The sequence below is a fragment of the Ambystoma mexicanum genome, chromosome 1p (assembly GCF_040938575.1).
Source record: "Ambystoma mexicanum isolate Mex_15411 chromosome 1p, UKY_AmexF1_1, whole genome shotgun sequence".
Lineage (NCBI taxonomy): Eukaryota > Metazoa > Chordata > Amphibia > Caudata > Ambystomatidae > Ambystoma > Ambystoma mexicanum.
In genome coordinates, this window is record NC_090921.1 from 48,429,132 (window position 1) to 48,454,288 (window position 25,157).

At 46.5% G+C, this 25,157-nt stretch overlaps 1 long non-coding RNA gene across 1 annotated transcript in view; it reads right to left on the bottom strand.

Moving 5' to 3' along the window:
- LOC138565999 (uncharacterized) overlaps window positions 1-24,297 on the bottom strand; it is a 132,435-nt gene extending 108,138 nt beyond the window's left edge. Inside the window, exons 1-2 of the long non-coding RNA XR_011301773.1 lie at window positions 24,276-24,297; window positions 91-108 (exon numbers count right to left, since the gene is read on the bottom strand). This is a non-coding gene — a long non-coding RNA (uncharacterized lncRNA). The remainder of the gene's footprint in view (window positions 1-90; window positions 109-24,275) is intronic.
- Between the last annotated feature and the right edge of the window lie 860 nt (window positions 24,298-25,157).

The window sequence follows — 25,157 nt, forward strand, 5'->3', positions numbered from 1 at the left end:
TTATCGTAACCTTGAACCTTTCACTGGTTTCCAGTCCAAGAGCAAATCACCACCTAGTAAATAGCATGAGTATTTAAAGTGAGTACTTACCATTATTCTGGTGTCCATCTGCAATCAAAATGGAGTAGAAACAGGTGAGTCTTCCTCTATATCATTTGTCCGCAGTGCCACTCATCCTCATCTAAGCAGACTTAAATACCAGCAGCTCATTTATATTTTGAAACTTACACCCGTATTGGGGTAACACACTGCAGGTTACACACCGAGGTTGAATGTTATGTATTATTCTTATAATTAGGTGTAACTGCGTGACTCGTGCAATGTCAGGAGTTGATTGGCTGAATAAGAGCCCTGAATTAATGCTCACATGTCAGAGGTGTTCTTAAAACAGCTTATTTTGTAAATCATTGAAGGTATTATGTAATTTTCGAATAGGAACATCATATTATTTGCGTGAGAATATGAACATTCGATTGCTTCAGAATTTCACTCTCTGAGAGTGCGCTGACAGTATGTTGTGCCTTGTGCTTACCTGCTGTATCTATCCTCACGCAGCACTGCGATCACCTGCTCTTGCTGCCCGTATCGTTCCCAGGAGGGGCGGTCCACCACACGGTCACGTGATGGATCACATGACTCTTTCAGGAAGCATTTGGCGCCGGCACCTCCACCCTTGTGGCGTTAAACCCTGGAGGCTGTAAGTGCTGGAGCTACTGTTTAGCTGTTTGGCTGTGACCTGTGTGCACCCCTTTAGGTTTACCTTACATCTGGAATCCCAATTGACAGACCCACATACAAAACATTTACAAAGTGTTCTCTGAAATTGGGGTTTCTGTTGACCTCCCTCTGGTTTGGAACCAGAGGGTTCACTAGACCAACCAGGTTTCCCATGGGATCTACCCTTATTTTGTTTGTGGCCCTCTTTTGGATGGTTGGAATTAGAATTTATTTTCTTTACCCTCTTTCTTGTGCTGCTTCCCCTCCTCCTTCCTGTGAGCAGCCACAGCTTTCTTATGAGTGGCCCTGTTGGCTACCCACAAGTCAGCCTTTTAGGATCAATTTCCTTTGAGTCAGCCAAGTGCTGTCTCAGCTCAGGAACGCAGGCATCAAAAATAGATTCAAGCAAAAATAGATTTGTCATTCCTTCAAAGGAGTTCACTCTGTAACCCTTAACCCACCCATCTAAGTTTTTCAAACATTCACATACCCAGGTAGCCCAAGGGGTACCATCAGTCACTTTGAGGGTCCTAAACCTCTTAAGATACTGGGAAGGAGTCTTCCAAAATCTGGCTAGTAGTGCCTCATTACGACCAAGGCGGTCCGGAAATAACGGTGGCGGTAAACCCGCCGCCACCGTTTTTTCCGGACCGCCTGATCCCGACCCCTGCAGGCGGGAGGTGATGTTCCCGCCAGGTCTGACCTGGTGGGTTTAACACCTCCCGCATGCAGGCGGACGAGGAAACACCGGCAGCATTACGAGATGCTGCCGGTGTTTCCATGATCCCGATTCCCAAAGGACTCAATGGGAATGGGGATTTACACCATTCCGCCTCCATGATTCCCGGAAAACCGGGGTTGTAATGCCCCGGTAATTCTGGGAATCACGGAGGCGGAATGGTAATACGAGTCCGGCGGTAACCAGGCGGTTTTACCGCCGCGGTTACCGCCGGACTCGTAATGAGGCCAATAGTCTTTTCTGTCACTGGCACTCAACTCCATAACAGCATCACAGTCATTCAGGGGGAGACTAGACATGAGCCATTTAATCAAATCATTCCCATGTATTCCTTGCAGACTATATTCAAACATACTCAACCAATCCAACACATCAAGTTTAGGGTGATACATACTCACAATTCAGCATAGCCAAGAGTACTTAGATATTGTCAATGTTCGGAAGCAAAAGTTATAAGAAGGAGGGAAAAATAAGAACAAGCCTTATAGACGAGAAATATGGATTCACCCAAATTCCTCAAGCAGGACACAGTACCTTTCTCAATGAAGAAGCTGGTGCCACGGCAGTTGTTCCTGGTAGTTTCCTGCAGACCCACGATTTCAGGAGCTTCGGCATGAAGAAGGACGATGAGGGGGTCTGCACCACATAGGGATGAGGCTGGCAGGCAGCGACGATGAATAAAAGGTGTGCTCCTTAAAAACAGGAGAGGGTCTTCAGGTGGCTATCCGGACCACTACAGCAGTGTGCAGCGATTATGACCACGAAGAAATCCTCTGGCTGAAGAAGACGAGCTGGTTATCCCCACCAGGCTCAAGGGAAGAAGACTCCGGACTGGATCTTCTCTTAGTCGTTGAAGGGTAGATATCTCAGGATTGCAGCAGGGCTTCACTGGGATGGGATAGTTGCAGCAGTTGACCTTTCCTCCGCTTCTCTTTGGTTCCTTGTAGTTCCAGTGGCGACTCTCTGACTTCCAGCCCAAGAGACCTCCCTTTTATGCGAAAATCCCCCATTCACACAACCTGGCTGTCAATCACACAGCAGGGGGGTTGTCCAGCCCGGACAACCACCTCAGCCAATCATGAAAAAGTGCGACTTGGGTTTCCTAGGATACCCTGTGCAGAGGGTGACTACACCCCTCCCTCACATTCAGCCCACTTAGACACCCAGGCGCCTAGAGGAGGTCTTCTTGGCAGAAGCCCGCCAAAAGACAGTGAACAAAGAAGGCAAACCTGGTTTGCCTCGCAAAGGAGAACACAAGAAGGACTTTAACAAAAAGAAATGGCAAATAAACCGCACCGGAGCCAAAAGAAAAAGCATTTGGTCGAGCGGGTTTAAGTTTGAGGCTAATGTAATAGCCTAAAATATTACCACATTTATATAAGATAATCGCGGTAGAAAAGTTAGGGTAGATACCACTGCCACATGTCTCAATGTTAAAACAGTAAAACAATGCTCTAGGAGGTACAGATAAAAAGGGCTAAGAATTAACCCCTTCCAGTACTCCATGTAAGATGGGGTGTGCTGGGTCTGTGGTTAAATTGACTAAGTAAAGTAAATGGCAACTTTACCCTTTTCTGGGGGACAGTAGTCATCCTCAGAAATGAATTCGGTGAGAAGTCTGAACGACAACCCTGTCTCACTGCATGGAAGGTGCTGTGTAACACACAAAAGAAGGGGGCTACTGAAGTGGTGTACTCCAGAGTCCACAATCACAAAAACAGAGAAAAAGACACATAGCAAAACATGGGTAAGAGTGGGGGGAAAAAGCTCACACTCTTTACCAAGTTACCAAGTGGAAAGAAATAACTCCAGAGATCCAGCAAAGCTGCTGAGGGACTCACTAGGTGAGGGAAATTAGCCATCAAATGAGAATTCTCCCTAACACTCCCCATACTTAGGTGATTTAACAACCTTGTACTTGGTTCACATTGTCTTCCTTTCAGAGGCAGACCCCTAGCTTTACACAGACCTTTCAGTTGATCTACAGTCAGGCTAGTGAGGGATGATCTCAAGGGGGGTAAATGTGAGCTGTAGAGCTGTACACATGAAATCAGTCAATACGAGTAGCCAAGTAACATTTATACCCTTGGGGTTGGCTTTACTAGAAGTGATGTTTCAGGATGCCCTGGCCCACCCCCAGTGATGGATCCAGCCTCCATGTTGCAGATGCCTTACACTGGGTGTTAGCCAGGAATTCAGTTGTCACAGCTTTCCCTCTGGTAGAGGGTCCAGTGACCCTGCCTGGCACCTGCTCAGTGTGTGGCGGTGTGGCAAGGAGGAAAGATACAAAAAGAGGAGAGGCAGAGAGGAACATAGATGAGATGCTTGATGGTTGGGCCCTACCAATTTGCCCACAGAATATCACTGATCGCCCATTGGAGAGCCCATTGGTTCTGCGCCGGGACTCTTAGTTGCATCTCACACTCCTCACGTGGCCTTGTGTACTTGTTGGCAATGTAGCATTCCCACTCACGGCCGTGATTTTGCATTCCAAGCAATTTTGGGCCCCTTTAGTAACTGCTCCCATTTTTTTCAAGAAATGTACAGTGTCTTTCTGGTTAAGAGTCTTCACCACCTCTTCGTTCTGTTTGATTATTTTGTCCCTACTGATGCGTCTTAGAGAGAGTTTGTAATTGCTAACAATCCTTCTCTTAGCTGCTAGGAAGACGGATCTGTTCGGCCGATGTTTTAAGGAGGTTCTGATGGCCTCCCTCTTCTGTTGTTTCGCCTGCTTTGCCTTTACATCAAAGGGATGATTGTGTAACACTTAATACATTCCAATAGGGTGCAAGTATAAGTGTTAGCAGTTAACCTAAGTCCTTTCAGCTCCAGATTCAACATTTCTTTTTCCAATCTGGCTCTGAAGGTCCAGTATGCTCTGGCATTGCACTTCACAGTCTGCCCAGTCTTGCTAGTATAATAAAGGCTGGGGAGGCATATAGCCAGGTTTATCGGGTAATGGTAACTACCACAGGGGTACCCCTTCCCCATTGGGTCACACAAATGACCCAAATCCTCTGTCACAAAAAGAATTTCCCCCATTTCGTCCACCACTCAAAATATTGGTTTCATGCCGCCCCCTATCGTACAGATTAGGTAGTTAGGTTGTTGGCATTGTTAGCCAGTCCCCATGTGAGTTGTGATGGTACACAGGCAGCATTCATGTCCCCACCCACAATGATATATTCATGTTCGCCCCTCCCAGACCAATCCGTAAACAGGAGATCTAGCTCCTGATGTAAATCTGCCATCTTGGTATTAGTATGGTTGGGATAAAGATTTACAAGTAGCAAGTTTACATTGATGCTAGGCAGATGAAGGTTAACAGCCACGTGGTCCTTTTAGTTCACTTGTATCTCATGATGTGTGCAGTCATGATTTGAGTCTACTGCAATTGACAGTCCACCTGAAAGTCGGCCGTGCAGGCCCCTGATAACCGGCTTGCAGTAGGTGTAGAATCCTTCCAGATCAATTGAGGCTGTAGCGATGGTCTCTTGTACTATTATCACTCCTGCCTTCTTTAAGTCTGGGGAACATTTGCCCTCCAACTTGTGGTAGCCACAGATATTCCATGATGTCAGCGTTAATACCCCTCCCTCAAAGGCTCAGCTGCTTTGGCTTTTTCAACATTTCAAGTGCAGACTCCAACCAGGCTTCTAGGTCTCTCTTTTTCACTGCCTCTGATTTGTTCTTCGTTGTATTTTCAGGGAGCTGTTGAATCTGTGCAGGGGCTAGGAAAACCTCAATTTCCACTGTTGTGTTTAAGTGACCTAGTTGAAAGCCAATGGAATTGAGGTTATCACAGTTGTTCCAGACAATCTGTGCAATAAAGTTGGAGGCATAGTAACAAACAGATCTTTCTGCACCTTCCTAAGTATGTCCTCCGATCTCAAAGCCCTCAGCTGTGGAATTGCATAAAACCATTTTATTATTTGGTCTTTGTGTATGTGAATGGGCCTACAAATGTGTGCGTTGTTTCCCAGCTCGTTATTGTGCCGTTAAAATAATCTGTTTGTTTCTGATTTCTGTGATGCCACGTCTGCCAACTCAAGCGCTATACCCTGTATAGGTTCCATCTTTGGTGGAAACACCATATACGGGTGATCAGGAGGAAGTGCCTCGTCCTCTGCCAGGACACTTGCGTTGACCAGGACCTCTGCCAGGACGCTTGCATTAACCACTTCTTGGGGTGGATTAACCACTTCAGGAATTTCAGGATTCTCCAAGAATGCCGTTATTTTAGGTTGGTTTTTGTTTTTAACTAGCCCCTATTTACTGCCCTGCCACTTGCTTTTGTTTTGGCTGTGATGCAGTTATACCTGAGGCCCCTCCTGACAAGTTGTGGATAAAGTGTCTAGAGTTATTCCGCTTGTTTCCATTAGGGGTTGGCATATTTTTGGACTTGTTTTCTGTTGTGGTTTTCCTTTTCTTTTTTGTCTGCTTACTATTACCCAGCCCTTTCGATTGAACTCTTCTTCTGGTCAGTCGTGGATGATGTGTGTTTCCAACGCTGGGCAGGAGTACTCTATGGGAGTTTCCCGTTCCCTCAGACAAATTTTGACAAGCGGCGAGGGGATGTCTGGTGTAACCATAGGTGTTATTGAGGAGAAATAAATACTTTTTTGGCAACCTGAGCTTGCTCAGGAATTGGGCCATTGAGAGAGAAGCCCTAAAGATCCAACTTCAAGCCAAGGAAACTTGAAAAGCAATTACAAAGATGCACCATGAGAAGGTCCTTCACACCTTGAGAAAATACCAGGCTTCCATGGCTTCCCACTGAAGGTCCTTCGCACCACCAGACGACGCCAGGATTCCATGGCTTTCCACTGAAGGTCCTTCAATCCATGAGACAACACCAGGCTTCCATGGCTTCCCACTGAAGGTCCTTCACAGCATGAGACGACACCAGGCTTCCATGGCTTCCCACTGAAGGTCCTTCACTCCATGAGACAACACCAGGCTTCCATGGCTTCCCACTGAAGGTCCTTCACTCCATGAGACAACACCAGGCTTCCATGGCTTCCCAATGAAGGTCCTTCACACCACCAGACGACGCCAGGATTCCATGGCTTTCTACTGAAGGTCCTTCAATCCATGAGACAACACCAGGCTTCCATGGCTTCCCACTGAAGGTCCTTCACAGCATGAGACGACACCAGGCTTCCATGGCTTCCCACTGAAGGTCCTTCACTCCATGAGACAACACCAGGCTTCCATGGCTTCCCACTGAAGGTCCTTCACTCCATGAGACAACACCAGGCTTCCATGGCTTCCCAATGAAGGTCCTTCACACCATGAGATGACGCCAGGCTTCCATGGCTTCCCACTGAAGGTCCTTCACACCATGAGATGACGCCAGGCTTCCATGGCTTCCCTTTGAAGGTCCTTCACACCATGAGATAAAGCATACAAATAAAATAAATACAAAATACAAAAAAAATGGCTTCCCACTGAGGGTCCTTCACACCACGAGACAACGCCAGGCTTCCATGGCTTCCCACTGAAGGTTCTTCACATCACGAGACGACGCCAAGCTTCCATGGCTTCCCACTGAATGTCCTTCACACCACGAGACGACGCCAGGCTTCCATGGCTTCCCACTGAAGGTCCTTCATGCCACAAGACGACGCCAGGCTTCAATGGCTTCCCACTGAAGGTCCTTCAAGCCACGAGACGACGCTAGGCTTCCATGGCTTCCCACTGAAGGTCCTTCACGCCACGAGACGACGCCAGGCATCCATGGCTTCCCACTGAAGGTCCTTCATGCCACGAGATGACGCCAAGCTTCCATGGCTTCCCACTGAAGGTCCTTCACGCCACGAGACGACACCAGGCATCCATGGCTTCCCACTGAAGGTCCTTCACGCCACGAGACGACGCCAGGCTTCCATAGCTTCCCACTGAAGGTTCTTCACACCACGAGACGACGCCAGGCCTCCATGGCTTCCCACTGAAGGTCCTTCACTCCATGAGACAACACTAGGCTTCCATGGCTTCCCAAAGAAGGTCCTTCACACCATGAGATGACACCAGGCTTCCATGGCTTCCCACTGAAGGTCCTTCACTCCATGAGACAACACCAGGCTTCCATGGATTCCCACTGAATGTCCTTCACACCATGAGATGACACGAGGCTTCCATGGCTTCCCACTGAAGGTCCTTCACACCATGAGATGACGCCAGGCTTCCATGGCTTCCCTTTGAAGGTCCTTCACACCATGAGATAACGCATACAAATAAAATAAATACAAAATACAAAAAAATGGCTTCCCACTGAGGGTCCTTCACACCACGAGACGACGCCAGGCTTTCATGGCTTCCCACTGAAGGTCCTTCACATCACGAGACGACGCCAAGCTTCCATGGGTTCCCACTGAATGTCCTTCACATCATGAGACGACGCCAAGCTTTCATGGCTTCCCACTGAAGGTCCTTCATGCCACGAGACGACGCCAGGCTTCAATGGCTTCCCACTGAAGGTCCTTCATGCCACGAGATGACGCCAGGCTTCCATGGCTTCCCACTGAAGGTCCTTCACGCCACGAGACGACGCCAGGCATCCATGGCTTCCCACTGAAGGTCCTCCATGCCACGAGACGACGCCAGGCCTCCATGGCTTCCCACTGAAGGTCCTTCACACCACGAGACGACCCCAGGCTTCCATGGCTTCCCGCTGAACGTCCTTCACATCACGAGACGACACCAGGCTTCCCGCTGAAGGTTCTTCACACCATGAGACGACACCAGGCTTCCATGGCTTCCCACTGAAGGTCCTTCATTGCTGCACTGGGAACTACAGTTCTAAAGCTCTTTAAAGAGGGTCTGAAAATGGACAGGTTGCCCTGGATGCTGAGAAAGGCTGTCATCACTGTGGGAAAGGGAAACAGAGAAAACCAGAGGGTACATTTAGAGTCATGGGCTAATTTAATTGATGAATGTGGATCCCAACTCTGCGTGAAATTTGCTGCTGTTTGGATGATATCCTGCTGAAAACAATATGCAAGAGCCACATCAGATGTGTTAAAGGCAGAGAGAGGGAGAGAGGGAGAAGGAGAGGGAGAGGGAGAGGGAGAGGGAGAGAGAGAGAGAGAGAAGGGGAGAGAGAGAGAGGGTGAGAGATAGGGAGAGAGAGTGAGAGGGAGAGGAGAGAAGGAGCGAGAGAGAGAGAGAAAGAGGGAGAGTGAGGGAGAGAGAGAGAGTGTGTGAGAGTGAAAGAGAGAGTAAGAGGAACCGCGAGAGAGCGAGATAGAGAGAGAGGGTGAGAGGGAGGGTGAGAGAGTGAAAGGGAGAGAGAGGGGGAGGGAGGGAGAGAGAGGGAGGGAGAGGGGGAGAGAGATAGGGGCAGAGAGAGAGTGACAGGGAGAGAGGGAGAGAGAGAATGAGAGAGAAGGAGAGAGAGGGAGAGAGCGAGAGAGAGAGGGAGAGAAGGAGAGAGAGGGAGAGAGAGGGAGAGAGAGAGAGAGAAAGGGAGAGAGAGAAAGGGAGATTGAGAGAGAGAAAGAGAGAGAGTGAGAGAGAGAGGGGAGAGAGAGAGAAGAAGAGCGAGAGGGAGAGAGAGAGTGAGAGGGAGAGGGAGAGAGTGAGAGAGAAGGAGAGAGAGAGAGGGAGAGAGAGGGAGAGAGAGAGGGCGAGAGCGAGAGGGAAAGGGAGAGAAGGAGAGAGAGGGAGAACAAGAGATAGAGAGAGAAAGAGAGAGAGAGAGAGAGGGAGAGAGAGGAAGAGAGAGGAAGAGAGAGAGAACAAGAGAGTGTGAGAGATGGGGGAGAGAGAGAGAGAGGGAAGGACAGAGAGAGGGAGTGAGAGAGAGAGAGGTAGAGAGAGGGATGAAGGACGGAGAGAGGGAGAGCAAGAGGGAGAGAGGGAGAGCGAGAGGGAGAGAGAGAGAGAGGGGGTAAGAGAAAGAGGGAGAGAGTGAGAGAGAGACAGAGAGGGAGGGAGATGAGAGGCAGAGGCAGAGAGAGAAGGGGGAGGGAGAGAGAGAGAGACAAAGAGAGGAAGAGAGAGATTGAGAGAGAGAGGGTGAGAGGGAGAGAGAGATAGAGGGAGAAAGAGGAAGGGAGAGAGTGCGAGAGAGAGAGGGGGAGAGAGAGAAGGAGAGTGAGAGGGTGAGCGAGAGGGAGAGAGAGAGAGACGGAGATAGAGGGGCGCGAGAGAAAGAGATTCAGAGAGATAGACAGATAGGGAGGGTGAGAAAGCGAGGAAGAGAGAGAAAGGCAGAGAGAGAGGGGGGAAAGAGGGAGAGCGAGAGGAAGAGAGAGAGTGAGAGAGAGAGGGGGAGAGAGATAGAGGGAGAAAGATGGAGAGAGAGAGAGAGAGAGAGAGAGAGAGAGAGAGAGAGAGAGAGAGAGAGAGAGAGAGAGAGATGAAGAGCGAGAGGGAGGGGGAGAGAGAGAGGGAGAGAAGGAGAGAGGGAGAGAGAGACAGAGAGGGAGGGAGAGAGCGAGAGAGAGGCAGAGAGAGAGGGGGAGGGAGAGAGAGGACAAGAGAGAAAGAGAAGGAGAGCGAGAGTGAGAGAGGGAGAGAGAGAGAGAGGGGGAATGAGAGGGAGAAAGAGAGAGAGTGGGAGAGAGAGAGAGGGAGAGAGAGAGTGTGTGAGAGGGAGGGAGAGAGGGAGATGGAGAGGGAGGTAGAGGGAGATGGAGAGAGAGAGAGAGAGAGAGGGGAGAGAGAGCGAGAGAGAGTGAGCGAGAGAGAAAGAGAGGACGAGAGAGAGGGTGAGAGGGAAAGACGGAGTGATAGAGATAGAGGGAGAGAGGGAGGGTGAGATAGATAGATGGAGAAAGAGCGAGATAGGGAGGGAGATAGAGAGATGGAGGGAGAGCAAGAGAGAGAGTGGGAGAGAGAGAGAGGGAGAGGGAGAGAGAGAGAGACAGAGACAGAGGGAGGAAATGGGGAAGAGAGATAGAGTGTGAGAGATAGAGAGATAGAGAGAGAGAGATGGTGGGGGAGAGAGAGAGAGAGAGTCTACAGAACATCAGACTTCTTCTGGATCTCCAAGGTATTTGTGAGCCGCTGCCTGGTTCCTTGGCAGAGATCTCCTGGAGGCAGAGAAGGCGTTGGATGGATGGACTGAAGGTTCCTGTTTGAAGCTCTGTCATTTGATGGGTTTGGTGACAGCTTCATTAGACATGTACATGTCCCTGGCGACCAAACATAAGGGTTCCTCAGATAAAAGTAGGGTACAGGAAATGGAACCCACTCTCCCAGCTCCTATTTAACATATTGGGAGAGCCACTATCGCTGCCATTCAGCCCAACTATCAGATCACAGGACAACAGTTTACAGGGAGGAACACCAGGTCACACTGTACACAGTTCACACTCTGGGGTGTGCCTCAAACTGAATTATCCCAGATGACGTCAGAAAGCTTTGGGACATTATAGGATTCAGAAGCAATCAGAGTAAGTCAATAATCCTGGCATTGCCCCCAGACTGCTGCCCACAGACTGCTGCCCACAGACTGCTGCCAGACCACGTAGTAAACTGGTACCTGCAGTGGGAGACAGACAAGGTCCAATATCCCAGGATATTGCCCCCCAGGAGCACGTGACACCCGGACAGGTGACATTTTAAAGACCTGCTCAGAGACATTGGGGTCGATATGTGCAGAGGTTAGGTCAATGACCTTCACATGACCCTCCTTCCTCCTTAAACTAGGAAATTGCAATTTAATTCCCCTCAGTCATTGGTCGAATTGGGCAGGAGCGGCCGGGAGTGAGGCGCCTCTACTTTTTAAATTAAGTATTACGGTTAATATACTTTTATTTGAAAAAGAAACCTTTGCTTTAAAATAAAAGTGTAGGAAGACGATGAAACGTGCACTTCCATGCACTGCACCAGGGCCATCTTAATCAATTTGGGGGCTCTGGGCGCAGACAGCTTTGGGACCACCTCCACCAAACAAAGAAATAAAGGGATCAAAAATATCTGGTCACGTACCCCTCGTCGGGATCACAAAACATAGCTTGATGTGTTGCCTCACAGCATACTCCCTGCCAGTCCAAGTGGACCCTCCTGATTTAATCAAAATGATAAACTAGAAGCATTTCAAGGCCAACATTAGCAGTCCATGATGAGGATTCTGTGTTCTGGCCTAGGTGCAGGGCACTTTTCATCAATATTTGCAACGAGAAAGGTATTCCGACCATAGTATACATGAAGGCTACAGATCGTATGAAAAAGGTGCACATCATGTAGAATAGACAGACAACTCAGATTAGCTGCCTCCCAGAATGCAGTTGTGCTTAGGCATGGATACAGGAGACACATGGGAAGCAAGGAGAAAGCTACACATAGTATAGATAGTGGATGAAGATTTATCTACAAGGAAGGTGCCTGTATCCAGACAGATTGAGATTCGTAGAAGCACATGGTTTTTACATAATGTTGCCATTAGAGAAAAAAGAAACAACTGGGGGTAATTCATGAATTATTTGAGCAGAAAAAAACGGGATTTGTGCGCCATTCTGCCCGCAAATCCCTATTTGTTAAATAGGGATTTGCGGGCAGAATGGCGCACAAATCTCGTTTTTTTCGGCGCAAATAATCCATGAATTGCCCCCAACTGACTGTGGTGTGAATTGTATTAATTCAACCATTACTATAGAGGAAGCAACACTATAGCCAGTGAAACGATGAGTGGGTCTTTTGTGAAAATCATAACTTGAGAAAGAAATCACTATGAAGGGTGACCATTCTGAAAGGTTCAAGGACTGGCAATTTTGACAGGTTTGGCAATACAATATTAAATGAGATGCCCAGGATCACACATTGGTTAGGAGGTCAAGCTGAGATGTGTGCTACTTAGCAATTTCTCTACTTTACCACTTTCTTTTCTAGCACTTACCATGAACTGACTTGGAAAGTAGAAAAATCACATGACCTACCATGACAATTTTTAAAAACAAAATGTTATAGAAGCGTATTATACTAAATGGGAATGAGTCTACCTTCATTGCCTCCACCATTAAGGGAAGCATATGCATATAGGTATCAGCATACTAACTGATGTTATCTTAAAAGCTTTCATATGACTGTCTCTTGTATTTTAAAGCTTCAAATCCGCCCACAATACAGGCGTGTGAAATTGTTTATATAAACGTGCCGAAAAACGTCTGAATCAAATGAGAAGACCTTAAAGTATGTTTGCCGGAGGCCTGTGATATCTGATTCGCTCTCTTCTGTGTAGAACTTCTTCTACTCAATCCAGTAATGGGATAAATAATGCCACCAACACGTGAGGAGTCAAATCTTGACTTTATAACCTATGAAAACCTTGATGTCCTTGCAGTCACTGAAACCTGGCTTAATGCCGCATCCGGCCCATCTCTGGCCCTCGCAATACCTAATGATTATGCCATTATAAGATCTGGCAGAAACACCACTCAAACAAAGGGAGGCGGACTTGCCTTCATATACAGAAATACCTTCGACATCAAAATCATCCAAGATGCGCAAATCCCGTCTGCCGAATCTTTGTCAATTAAGCTACCCCTCTCACCTAATCATACGGCCACCGTGCACCTCATTTATCGACCACCAGGACCTATCTCCTCTTTCACAGAGGACATTGCATAAACATATCCATATATCCATAAACACCAAACCTAACTCGCAAACCATCCTACTTGGGGACTTTAACCTCGGTTTCAACGATCCTAAAGACACTAACGCCCTTGACTTAGCCAATACATTATCTGATTTGGGTCACACGCACATCATCCACGAATCCACCCATATCAAAGGTAGAACTCTAGACTGGCTCTCACACATCAATTGCTCTATTGACCTCCTATCTAATGACCCATGCATCTGGTCAGACCATCACAAATTAACCTTTGCTATCAAAGCTATCACTACTCATTTGGCGCCCATCATCGCCCCTGCCATCCGCACGAGAAACAAGAAAGACATTACTCCCGACAAACTCCTACCTATACTACTCCCCATATTGAATAATATTGATTCAGATGCAGACCCTACAGCTCTAGTGGATACTTACAACCAGGCTATACTTAAAGCTCTGGATTCCATTGCCCCGCTAAAACTGCGGAAACCGAAACCACAGCGTCACCTTAACACATGGTTCACGCCACAGTTAAGAGAACTACGTAAAGCCAAAAGAACCGCTGAGGCACTTTGGAAAAAACACCCCACAGCTCCCAACAAATCTGAACTAACCCTAGTATCCTCTAGCTACAAAGAAGCCATACTCCTAGCCAAAAAAGACTCCTATAACAAAAGGATTACACAAGCGGAATCCAACACTAAAGAACTCTTCAAAATACTCAAAGAATTAGAATCCCCTATTCCCCCGACTGACAAATGTATTACTGACGCACTATGGTGTAGCAACATCCAGAGAGCCTAAAATTAACGCAAAAAAATCCATGCTATCTGCGGACCCTAACCACAAACAACCTCCTAACATACCTCCAACCTTCCAGACGACTTGTAAACCTTTCAGCTTCTCACCCCTTTCAACGTGGGAAGTAGAAAACATCATCAGGAAACTAAAACCTTCAAACTGCCAAGGTGATGCCTGCCCTGCCCCGATTGTTAAAGCAGCTGCACACGATCTGGCGCCTTTCATCACCAATCTCATCAATGCCTCTTTCAAATATGGAATAGTTCCTGACAACCTTAAAGATGCTTGGGTCATTCCACTCCTCAAAAAACCTACGCTTGACCCAGCCAACCCGTCTAATTACAGACGAATAACAACTGTACCGTTCCTATTAAAAATACTGGACAGAGCAGCCTACCTACAAATACAGGCTTATCTAGAAGCTAATAATCTCCTAGGGCTCAGGCAATCAGGCTTCCGACCGAGAAACGGTACGGAAACTGCACTAATTGACCTTACCACCCAGATCCAAACCTTGAAAGACCATGGCAAACTTGCACTCCTTTTGTTGCTTGACCTGTCAGCAGCGTTTGATTTGGTTAACCATCAAACACTCTGTCAACACCTGAAATCTGCAGCCCACTTTTCAGATGCAGCCACGGCATGGATCAGCTCCTTCATGGTGAACAGAACCATGAGGGTCTTCTCTCCCACAGATTCTGCCGAGCCGGCCCCAGTACCTTGTGGTGTCCCGCAAGGCTCATGCGTGTCCCCGACACTTTATAATATATTCACGAAACCCCTATTCGATATATTAGACTATCTGGGTGTTACGTATACCAACTATGCGGACGACACCCAGATACTCTTTCCTATCACGGGTGACTACGAAATAGACAGCACGACCCTTAATGAAATCTACTCCGTTATACAAGCATGGATGGCACACCATGGCTTGTGTCTCAATGACGATAAAACCGAGCTGATCATCTTAGGCACTCATGCCAAACTTAAAAATCTCAATCCTTCATTCAAAGCCTTTACCATAGATGGCAATCTCATCTCAGTCTCTAATAACACTAAAACTCTTGGTATCTACATCAATGCTACCTTATCCCTCTCTAAACAAACTAATGCAGTAGCGTCATCAGCTGCTTACACTTGCAAGCTTATCACTGCATGCAGACCATTCATCTCCGCACCCAACTGTATCACTCTCGCGAAAGCACTAGTCCTCTCCAAAATAGACTACTGCAACGCCCTCTACTTGGGCACTAGCCACAAAAATATTAATAAATTACAAGTAGTCCAAAACAATGCAATCAGAGCTGCCCTTAACATCCCCAAAAAAGCTCACATATCTGAGACCAGACGTAACCTACGCTGGCTCCCTGTCAAGCATAGAATATCCCTGAAAACGCTTGCCCTCACACACAATGTTAGGGCTAACCTTGCTCCAGCATACCTCACTAACCATTTCACACCACACTCTGCCTTGAGACCTCTTAGAGTAGCCCAAACTAACACCTTGACCATACCGAGATTTAAACTCCACAACTCGGGTGGAGCTAGCTTCCCGGTCCAAGCATCCAAACTATGGAACACCATCCCCCCACATCTACGTGCAGAACCTTCATTCAACCGGTTCAAACATAGCACGAAGTGTTGGCTCCATAACACGGACTCCTGACAGCCTAACCTTAGCCTAACGGACATTGGCCAATCACTTGGAATTAATATCTCTGCGTATGCACTTGCTTATTATGCCAGTTCCTACCTGTAACTATTATGGAACTTGGCTGACTGTATTGTTTTGATTGCACATAATTTCAGAACAAAGAATTCTTGGCATAACCACTCTACAGACACTAGAGGATATTCAAGTAAAGATCCAACAACTCTTCGATCCAACAGCCCTGCAGGACTGGGTGAAGAAAGGCCCAGACTACTCAGTCATCAATGACCTGCCTTATTATCAAGGGCGACTATTTCTACCACACAAGGAGCTACAAGAACTAGTCATCTCCAATTATCATGACACCCTGATGGAAGGACACCCAGGTATCACAAAAACTGAAGCTAAAATTAAGAGACAATTCTGGTGGCCCACCTGGCGAATAGACGTAAAGTCATTTGTAATGTCTTGTGGCATTTGCGCCCAAAACAAAAGTCAGAAGAAAAAACCAGCTGGCCTCTTACAACCTTTGGATATTCCACCTACACCATGGCACACCTTATCGTTAGACTTTATTACAGATATACCTCCATTTAATGGATTTAACACCATTCTAGTTATTGTGGATCTTTTTTCCAAGATGGCCCACTTTATTCCTCTAAAGGGATTAGCTTCTGCTTCAATTCTGGCCAAGGAGTTCCTCGAAAACATTGTTCGAATACACAGATTTCTTTCTGTATTGGTCTCTGACCGAGGTAGTCAATTCATTTCACATTTTTGGAAGAAATGTTGTCAACTGGCGCAAATCGACGTGAGGTTATCAACCAGTCACCATCCCCAGACCAATGGTCAGACGGAGAGGACCAACCAGACCCTTGAACAGTACCTACGTTGCATGCTACACCAGACCGAAAGTAATTGGAAAGATATTTTATGGATTTCCGAGTATGCATACAATAACTCTGTACATTCAGGAACCGGACAAAGCCCCTTGTATACCATATATGGACATCACCCTAGAACATCAGAACTAGATTTGCCTCAGCATTTAGAAATGCCTGCAGTTAGTCATTTGCATGCTACTATTACACAAGCCTTTAAAGAGGCAACAGAACATTTGAAACAAGCAAAAGAGAAATATAAGAAAAATGCTGACCAACATAGAAGTGAAACTCCACAATACCAGATTGGGGATCAAGTTTGGCTGGCTACAAAACACATACCTCTGAAGGGAACTCAGACTTTTAACCCTAGATATTTGGGACCTTACGCTATTAAGGCCATTATCAACCTGGTAGCCGTCAAATTGGAATTACCCTCTAATATGCGCATTCATCCTGTCTTTCATGCTTCACTTTTAAAACCAGTTCAACCAGGAACAAGATTAACCAAACCACCCGACCCCATCTTGATAGATGGAGAACCTGAATTCGAGGTAAAAAATATCCTGGACTCCAAGATGGTTAAATCAAAACTTTTTTATTTAATCGATTGGAAGGGCTACGGACCACAAGAAAGGTCATGGCAACCTAGTGACCAGGTCCATGCACCTCGGTTGGTGAAAAGATTCCATCGGAACTTCCCAGACAAACCAGGGCCCAGGGGAAGAAGAACTTTAGGAGGGGCCTTGGGGGGGAGTGCTGTCATGATGCCTACCCCCAGGCATCCGGACCAAGCCCATCAACCCCGGGAGCAGGCATCTAGACATTTAGTAAGACCTCAGCAGCCCCGGCTAGGGGCTATCTGGGTTCAGTCCTGGCGCCTTAGGCGCCAGGCTCATAGTAGGAATCAGTCCTGGCGCCTAAGGCACCAGGCTCATAGTCATTACTTACCTAAGGCAGACCATGCTGCAAATGACTCCAATCCAACATGAAGCCTGAAAGGGACTATTTTTCTACAGGGATGATTTTTTTACTCGGGTGTGTTTCTAGGGACTTCTTACCTGGGACTACTTTTGAGGCTATTTAAATCACACCCGACCAGCAACACACGCTTCGCGTTCTTCTGCATCCAGCAGCGTAACACTCACCGTGCCTGCAGCCTGCATCCAGTCTTCTGCCACGCCCACCTCGAATCCGGAGCTCCTGAAAGAAAGAGGAAAGAAAGGGACAAGGTTAGAAAACAAACTTATTTCTATTCCACACCTGATTCTGGATCCATCTTGTCTCCGGACCTGTAAAGAACATCATTTCTGCACGCGCCGCACCTCCAGCTGCAGCGCCGCACCATACTCACCAGTCTTCACAGCATCCTTCGGGTCGGCGCTGCCTCCATCATTTCTTCGCTGAACTTCGGCACCTAGGAGACAAAAGAAAACCACAAGGTGAGCCGAGGGAACCAACAAATATAATTCTTACCACCATAGACTTACCTGATTTACCACCGGCGGCATCCTTTTGTGACTCTCCATATTTTTACATGCCGCATCTGTAAAGAGAGACAAAACAACACGTTTTCCTCGTGCAACATTTACCGTACAGCTTGGGTAATACAGACTCTTACCTGAGTGCCACCAGCTGCCACAAGAGCATCTTTTCACGAGCCAGCTGCAAGACAAGAAAGGAAGGGGGGAACAAGAGTGAACATCGGACAAATTGAACTCTATGAACTTAATACTTACTGGTCCTCACCAGGAACCTCAGAGTCAATACTCTCTGGAACTCTCCCGAGCCTTCAAACCAGTGAAGTAACTGGAATCGACGCGCCCCTGCAAATCCATACAGGATGAAGAGCTCATCTTTCAAGAATATAAGGTGAGATTGCTGTGAGGGCATTTAGGAGGTGATTATTTGGGGAGGACTGTGGGGGTGCCATCACTTGAATCCACAAGTGGCTAAATCCATCTCTCCACTTGCAGGAGAATATTTCTACGGGTTAAGCAGACAAGATTAGGAAGGCAGATCCAGTCAGTCATCGCTGCACTACGCATCACGTGGGTGGAGACTGCAGCTGTCCAGGTCCGACCGACGCCCCTGTGGGAGCCAGGTGGGCGTAACATGTTTGTATCTGTGACCTTTCACTAGCTACGTCGCTAGTTATGGTTACACTCTAAACAGGGCTTTGTGTTACAGACAGCGTGTCTAATGATTTACCCTGTAAATCATGTGTTCCAGCGGCACAGCTGCATTTTATATTCAGCAGCCTAGGCTGAAACGCTGCCCTGTTTGGGATGAGCGGTACCCATGTGGCTCATTTAGGAAAACTCAAAATATTGATTCTCTGTGACCAGAAATAGAGTCTGAAATAGTGAGATTACTGAAATGAATTGATTGTGCAGTGGTGGTTTTTCCAATCCCACAATGAACAACTGTAAATAATGTTCTTATTACAGCCTAGTTGTGACATCGCTACTGACCTGTAATAAGAAAATGACTAGTGCTCTGTAGTCAGTTATTACTCTTCAGATGTGATGTCACAATGCCAGCTGCTTGATCCATGGAGCTCACATACGGCACGTAATCAAAGCTGTTTAAAGGATTACTAAAATAGCGTTCTGTAAAACTTTAAAGCCATTGTCTGATAAGGACCCGTGTATGGTAGCAGATGTACTTGTGCACTGTATGAGAAACCTGAGGGTGTTCTCACTTCCACTCCCTTGGGATCTTCTGCACAGGTGGCCAGGGAAATGCCATTGCTCTTGGATCCAGACCCTGGGGGTGGAGAAGCGAGGAAGGGTCATCTTGGTGGAGGGTTCCTGGGTTCCTGGGGACTGGGAGAGAGACATACTCAGGCAAGACACAATATTTCCCAATTTTCTTTCCATAAGGAACCATCTATTGCAAGGACAGTAATGGGATATTGTTCTCCATGTGCCATTGATCGAGAAAAGGGTATGAGATACTATCAGTCTAGACGTACGAGGGAAAGGGCAAAAAGGTCTAAATATGGGGACCCCTTAGGCAAGACACGTTACCCTCCTTTTGCTATAGATCACAAACCTGACCCTACCCACACCTTTATGGGCTATTGTAGGTCCGTTCCCATCACTTTCCCTCATATGACATTTAACAGTACTGGGACGAGGAAGAGGCGACTGAGAGCAATGAACACCAGTGTGCTGAAACAGCATTTTGGTACTGAGACGAAGAAGAGGGCCTCAAGGAGTACCTATGCAAAGACCGGGCATGTCCCACTAATAAGCCTAACTATAGTCAGTCAATTAAGAGAAAGGACTCACATCTGCAACCCTTTTATACAGAACGGGTGTAAAGGAATGGAGAGAGAGGTGAGGCGCTGATGGGAGCCATGCTGAGCCATTCTGGAGCCCGAGATGCACACTGTTTGGATTCTATTATTTGAAGTCTTGGGGAAGGGTACCCTGTGACTGGGCAACCTGTTTGTGTTGTCTTGGGAACAGAGCCTCAAGACCTCTTTTGTTTGGATTCTATTATTTGAAGTCGTGGGGAAGGGAACCCTGAGACTTAGCAACCTTTTGTGGTTTTTGATCACAGGGACTCAAGACCTCTTTTGTTTGGATTCTATTATTTGCAGTCTTGAGGAAGGAAACCCTGAGAGTGGGTGACCTTTTTGTGTTGTTTTCGGAACAGAGTCTCAAGACTTCTTTTGTTTGGATTATATTATTTGAAGTCTTAGCGAAGGGACCCCAGAGACTGGGCAACCTTTTTGTGTTGTCTTGGGAACGGAGCTTCAAGGGGGAAGAGAAACCCCAGGATTGACTCTGAACTATATTGTCTTGAAATGGATAAAGGTAAACCTTAAGACGCTCTTTTTTACGGAACTTTCTTATCTCAAGACCTCTTTGGTTTGGATTACATTATTTGAAACTTGGGGTCGGGAAACCCTACATTTGACCTTGAATTATATTGCCTTGAAATGTATAAAGGTAAAACCTTAAAACTTTCTTTTTTATGAAACTTTCTTATGCTTGGGGAAGGGGAGCTGAGAGAAGGTTGTGAGATGGATAAAGCTCAGAACCTTAATACAGTTTCTTAGTGAAGTATGAGGCATCAGACTTCAGGATCCTGTTGTTATATCCTTTATTCAGGAAAGTGTTATATAGGCCCTTAGTATTCAGCCATCCTCCTCGGCCTCCCCAACAGTCTCTCACTGAAATCAGTTCCATCAATTCCAGAACCTACGTACATCCTACATTTTAGGGAACACCCATCCACACCCTTCACACATGCACACAGAGTACACAGACTTCGACACAGCACACTTCCTCAAAATTTTACATAATCCCATAACATGATTCGCAAATCTCCCTGCAATTCTCCCCTTCCTTATGGATTACCTGTTTCCACCAACCACTCCTCTCATCCTCATATCACACCCCCACCTTAGTCCATTGTCCTCCCTCCTGTCTTGTTCATCCTCTCCTCACTCACCAGCTCAGAGCTTTCATGCTCTTTCATGCTCTTCCATTCGCGCCACTCTTCTCATGTTCCACGTCCTCCCACCTTCCATCAAAACCGCATTAGGAAAGACTTCCATCACTCGACAGTGTTTGGACCACTTCAACAGACCGTCTCTTAAATGTGCAGGTAACCTTGCTCTCACCACATCTCCAATCCCCACACAGCTCACGCTGACAGTCTTTTTTCTGTCATAGTTCCTTTTGCTTACTACTTGTCTCTCTTCAATACACCTCGCTTGCAAAATACTGTCTCATGTCCCCCTTGCTCTTTTCATCCACGGGGGACATAACTTACAACTCACCCGTCTCCCTCTGCTCAACTCGAAGGGCAAAACACCAGTATAGCAATACAGTGAAAAACAATGTGCTTTAGCCCTACTCCTCTCAACATGCTCCCAATCTTGATCATTCACCCATGCCCACCGTCGTCGCCAAGTGACATATGAGGCATCAGACTTCAGGATTGTGTTGTTACAAGACGTTATTCAGGAAAGTCTTATATAGGCCCGTTAGTATTCAGTCATCCTCCTCGGCCTCCCCAACCATCTCTCACAGACATCAGCTCCTTCCATTCCAGGAACTACATACACTCTACATTCCACGGAAGACGCATCCACACACACACACACACACAAACACACACACACAGCAAGCCCTCTACCCTTTGACTTTGACATCCTCGCACATTTGTTTGTTGTAGTTGTGAGGGCAAGATTAGGTTTTGAATACAGACAGACTATTAAATTGAACATTCTGACTCAGACTTTCTTTAGTTGTGTTCTGGTAGGGAAATCCCACCTTAGCACAGGGCAACTTAGGCCTTCAACCATCCTGACATTTAAGTTGATAAATATATTATTTGTTTGAACTTGAAGTCTGTTGTCTGTGTCCTACTTCATGATGCCTTCATTACTGCTAGGGTTTTACACACGCGAGCCTGAATCTGCATGCTATTGCTTTTTTAAATGCATTTAATTAAAATGCTTAAACTATTTTTCTGCAACACATTAGAAACTGCACATTATTTGTTTATTACTACAAACAGGTTGAATTTTGAGTCTATGTATCAGCAGCTGGAAAATCTCTAAGAATACATAAAGTGAGGACACTTATTAAAGGTGATACCAGTGGACCTCAGTCTTATTTTGGTGGTAATTCAGTGGTAAATCTGCGGAATGATTGCCAACATCGGTTACCATTATATAACACCTGGATTCTGTGGATTTTCCACAGGATTCCAAGTATGGAATGGCCATGTTGGTTCACATTTTCAGAGCCAGAGGACTCCATGGGGATGTTGACGGATTGACCACGAGTGATAGTTCCACCACGGTAAAACTGGCCTTGAAGTGGAGGCTTTAGCTCAAGCATTACACTGCAGAAAAATCCTCCACTTCAAGGCCAATCTCGTAGTTTTGCGGTAATTCCGTCACCACACCTCCAAACTTGTTATGATGCCCAGTGTATGGCTCTGTATCCTAAGGAATAAAATGTCCCCTACGATACGTAAAAAAGCATATTGCAGGTCACCTCTGTGTTCCGTGACCTTATAAAGACACTCAGGCTTTGGCCTTATTCCTCTATTTGGTCCCAGAACTCCTCGGTCACTTGGAATATCCTTAGCATATAGGTTTGGGGGTCCATAATCCCAGATATAAACTTTCAAGGATCCTGTAGGACAGGACATCAGTGTCAAGACCAGGAGGGCAACTCTGCCTTCTTTTTTCACACACCCCGGTTACTTGCATGATGTTGGTAATTTATTGGGACACTGTTATGAATAGCAGCAGCAAAGCTATCAGTGAGCCACGTTACAGTGGGGCCCAGTATATTGATATCAAAGTAGTAAAGCGATATGAGTCACATGTTTTATAGACCTTGCACAGTTATGTGTGTCCAAATAGAGTTTACCCAGGATAGGTTTAACCAAGGCCTCAGGGCAAGACACTATGCAGTGGCAGGGTGATTATTTAGCCTGATATCTAACCCATGATGGTTAGTGTGGTCATGTCTGCTAAGCGAGGGGGTGTAGCTGAGAGTTAAGCCTGATTAGCTTTACTACCTGGCAGCTGTAGGCAGTGTTGAGATCTAGAAAAAATGGCAATAACCCAGGGGCACTGCCTCACTACTAGGCAGGTTGGATGTAGGGTTGACTTTGGCTTTATTCCCACAAGCTTCGCATGGATCACCCCTGGATTAATAGAGACCCTGGTGGATGAGGAGAGGGAGCAGGTAGTCCAATCTGATGGGGGATTTTAGCTTGAAACATAGGGGGGCAATTATTGAGTTGTTATTTAAATGAACATGCAGTAATCATCTGTCAGGAGCATAACCAGAAACTCAAGGTGCGCCATTAACGCAGGGATATATGAGGTACTGAAGCAGCTGAACGAAAGTAGACGCCCAATGGTCTCTATCAGGCCCTAATCGTGCCATAAAGACCTTTCCCATCCCTTCATCAATCTTTGGTGTTGTGCTGTAAAGGCTGGGACTCCTTGGCAGCCTAAGACGTACCATCTCAAATAAAATATCATATGCTTTTCTCTGTTAAAGTACTCAAATTCCAAGGACGTACTTTCTCCTGGTGGAAGGATTCTTTACACCTGGTGAAAGCTCCTAGAAGCACTGGACTTTGCAGAGGTGTGCTAGTGAAAAGCAAGAGACTTGCAGATACTGTCTACATTGGAACCTTAAACTGGTTTCCAGTACAAGAGCAAATCAAAATCAATTGAACATCAAGAGTATTTAAAGTGAGTAATTACTAATCGGGTCTTTAGCTACAATTACAAGGGAACAGAAACAGGTGAGGCTTCCTCTGTATCATGTGTACACAGTGCCACTCTTCTTTCTATAAGCAGACTTAAATAGCAGCAGCGCATTTAGGTTTTGAAACGTAAGCTGCGTTAACAGACTGCAGGATACACACGGCTGCAAAATAGTGTCTAGCTAAGGCAGTGTTTCGAATGTAATTCCTACTTCAGAGACTTAAAGATAATGGGCCCATCACAAGTTGGGCGGAGCAGTAAAAATACGGCGGTGATGCTATTACTATGAGTTGGGTGGAAAGTCAGCAGATTCACCCCCAGCTCAGAGCTGGAGGTAAATATGCTGACTTCCCACCCATTTTCGGTGCAATTACCGCAGCAATTGCACCAAAAATGCCCCATTGGGTGCAATGGGCCCAATATAAATGGGGGCTTACCGCTCCACCACAACTCAGGATCCGTCGCTAATAGCTCGGGCCTGGTTGTGGTAACACTATAAGCATTGAGCGATATCCCAGCGGATTTACTGCCGGAATACGGCCCAACTTGTGATGTCCCCCAATGTCCTCATCGTAACCTTCAACTTTCACTGGTTTCCAGTCCAAGAGCAAATCAAAACCTAGTAAATAGCACAAGTATTTAAAGTGAGTACTTACGAGCATCATGCTTGCCACCAGCTGCAATAAAAAGGGAACAGAAACAGGTGAGTCTTCCTCTGTATCATTTGTCTGCAGTGCTACTCATCTCCATTTAAGCAGACTTAAATAGCAGCAGCTCATTTATATTTTAAAACTTTGGAGCCCACACATTGCTGCTGATGTTACCTGCTGTCTCCCTTGCGTGTTCCTACCAGGACCATCTCGAGAGAGTGTGTCACGACCCAGAGAACATTAAGAGAGCAGCAGCAAAGACCTTGAATCAGCCATGGTCAGGTCGTCTCTGAAGTAACGTGCATAGATGTAGTTTTTGTACAGTGCACTTTAATGACTTTGTATATATTTTTTACAGACTTTTTGTATATTTTTATTGTTGGAAAGGACTCATTTATTTTGTGTTATTTTAATCTTTAGATAAACAGCTACTTAGTATTAGTTTAATTTGTTTATAGTGTCTTGGGATTTCCCATTTTGTAAAAAATCTCTGCTGGTACCGGAAGTGAAAAGTATGAATGAACATGTAACTAAAATAACTGTACACCTGCCTTCCTGTGTCCGCCTTTCCTTTTGTGGGCCAGTTACTTCTTCTGTGTGTCTTTTCCCTTAGGGGCATTTGGGGATCCTGCCCTGACCTTCTGACTTTTCCTACCTTCACCACATTCGCAGCAGGGCTCTTCAGAGTAATCTAGAACCCAGGGGAGCAGCGTTTGGGGACAGGTAAGAGCTGGGTCAGGCTCTTCAGGGTAATCTAGATCCCAGGGGAGCAGCGTCTGGAGACAGGTAAGAGCTGGGTCAGGCTCTTCAGGGTAATCTAGATCCCAGGGGAGCAGCGTCTGGAGACAGGTAAGAGCTGGGTCAGGCTCTTCAGGGTGATCTAGATCC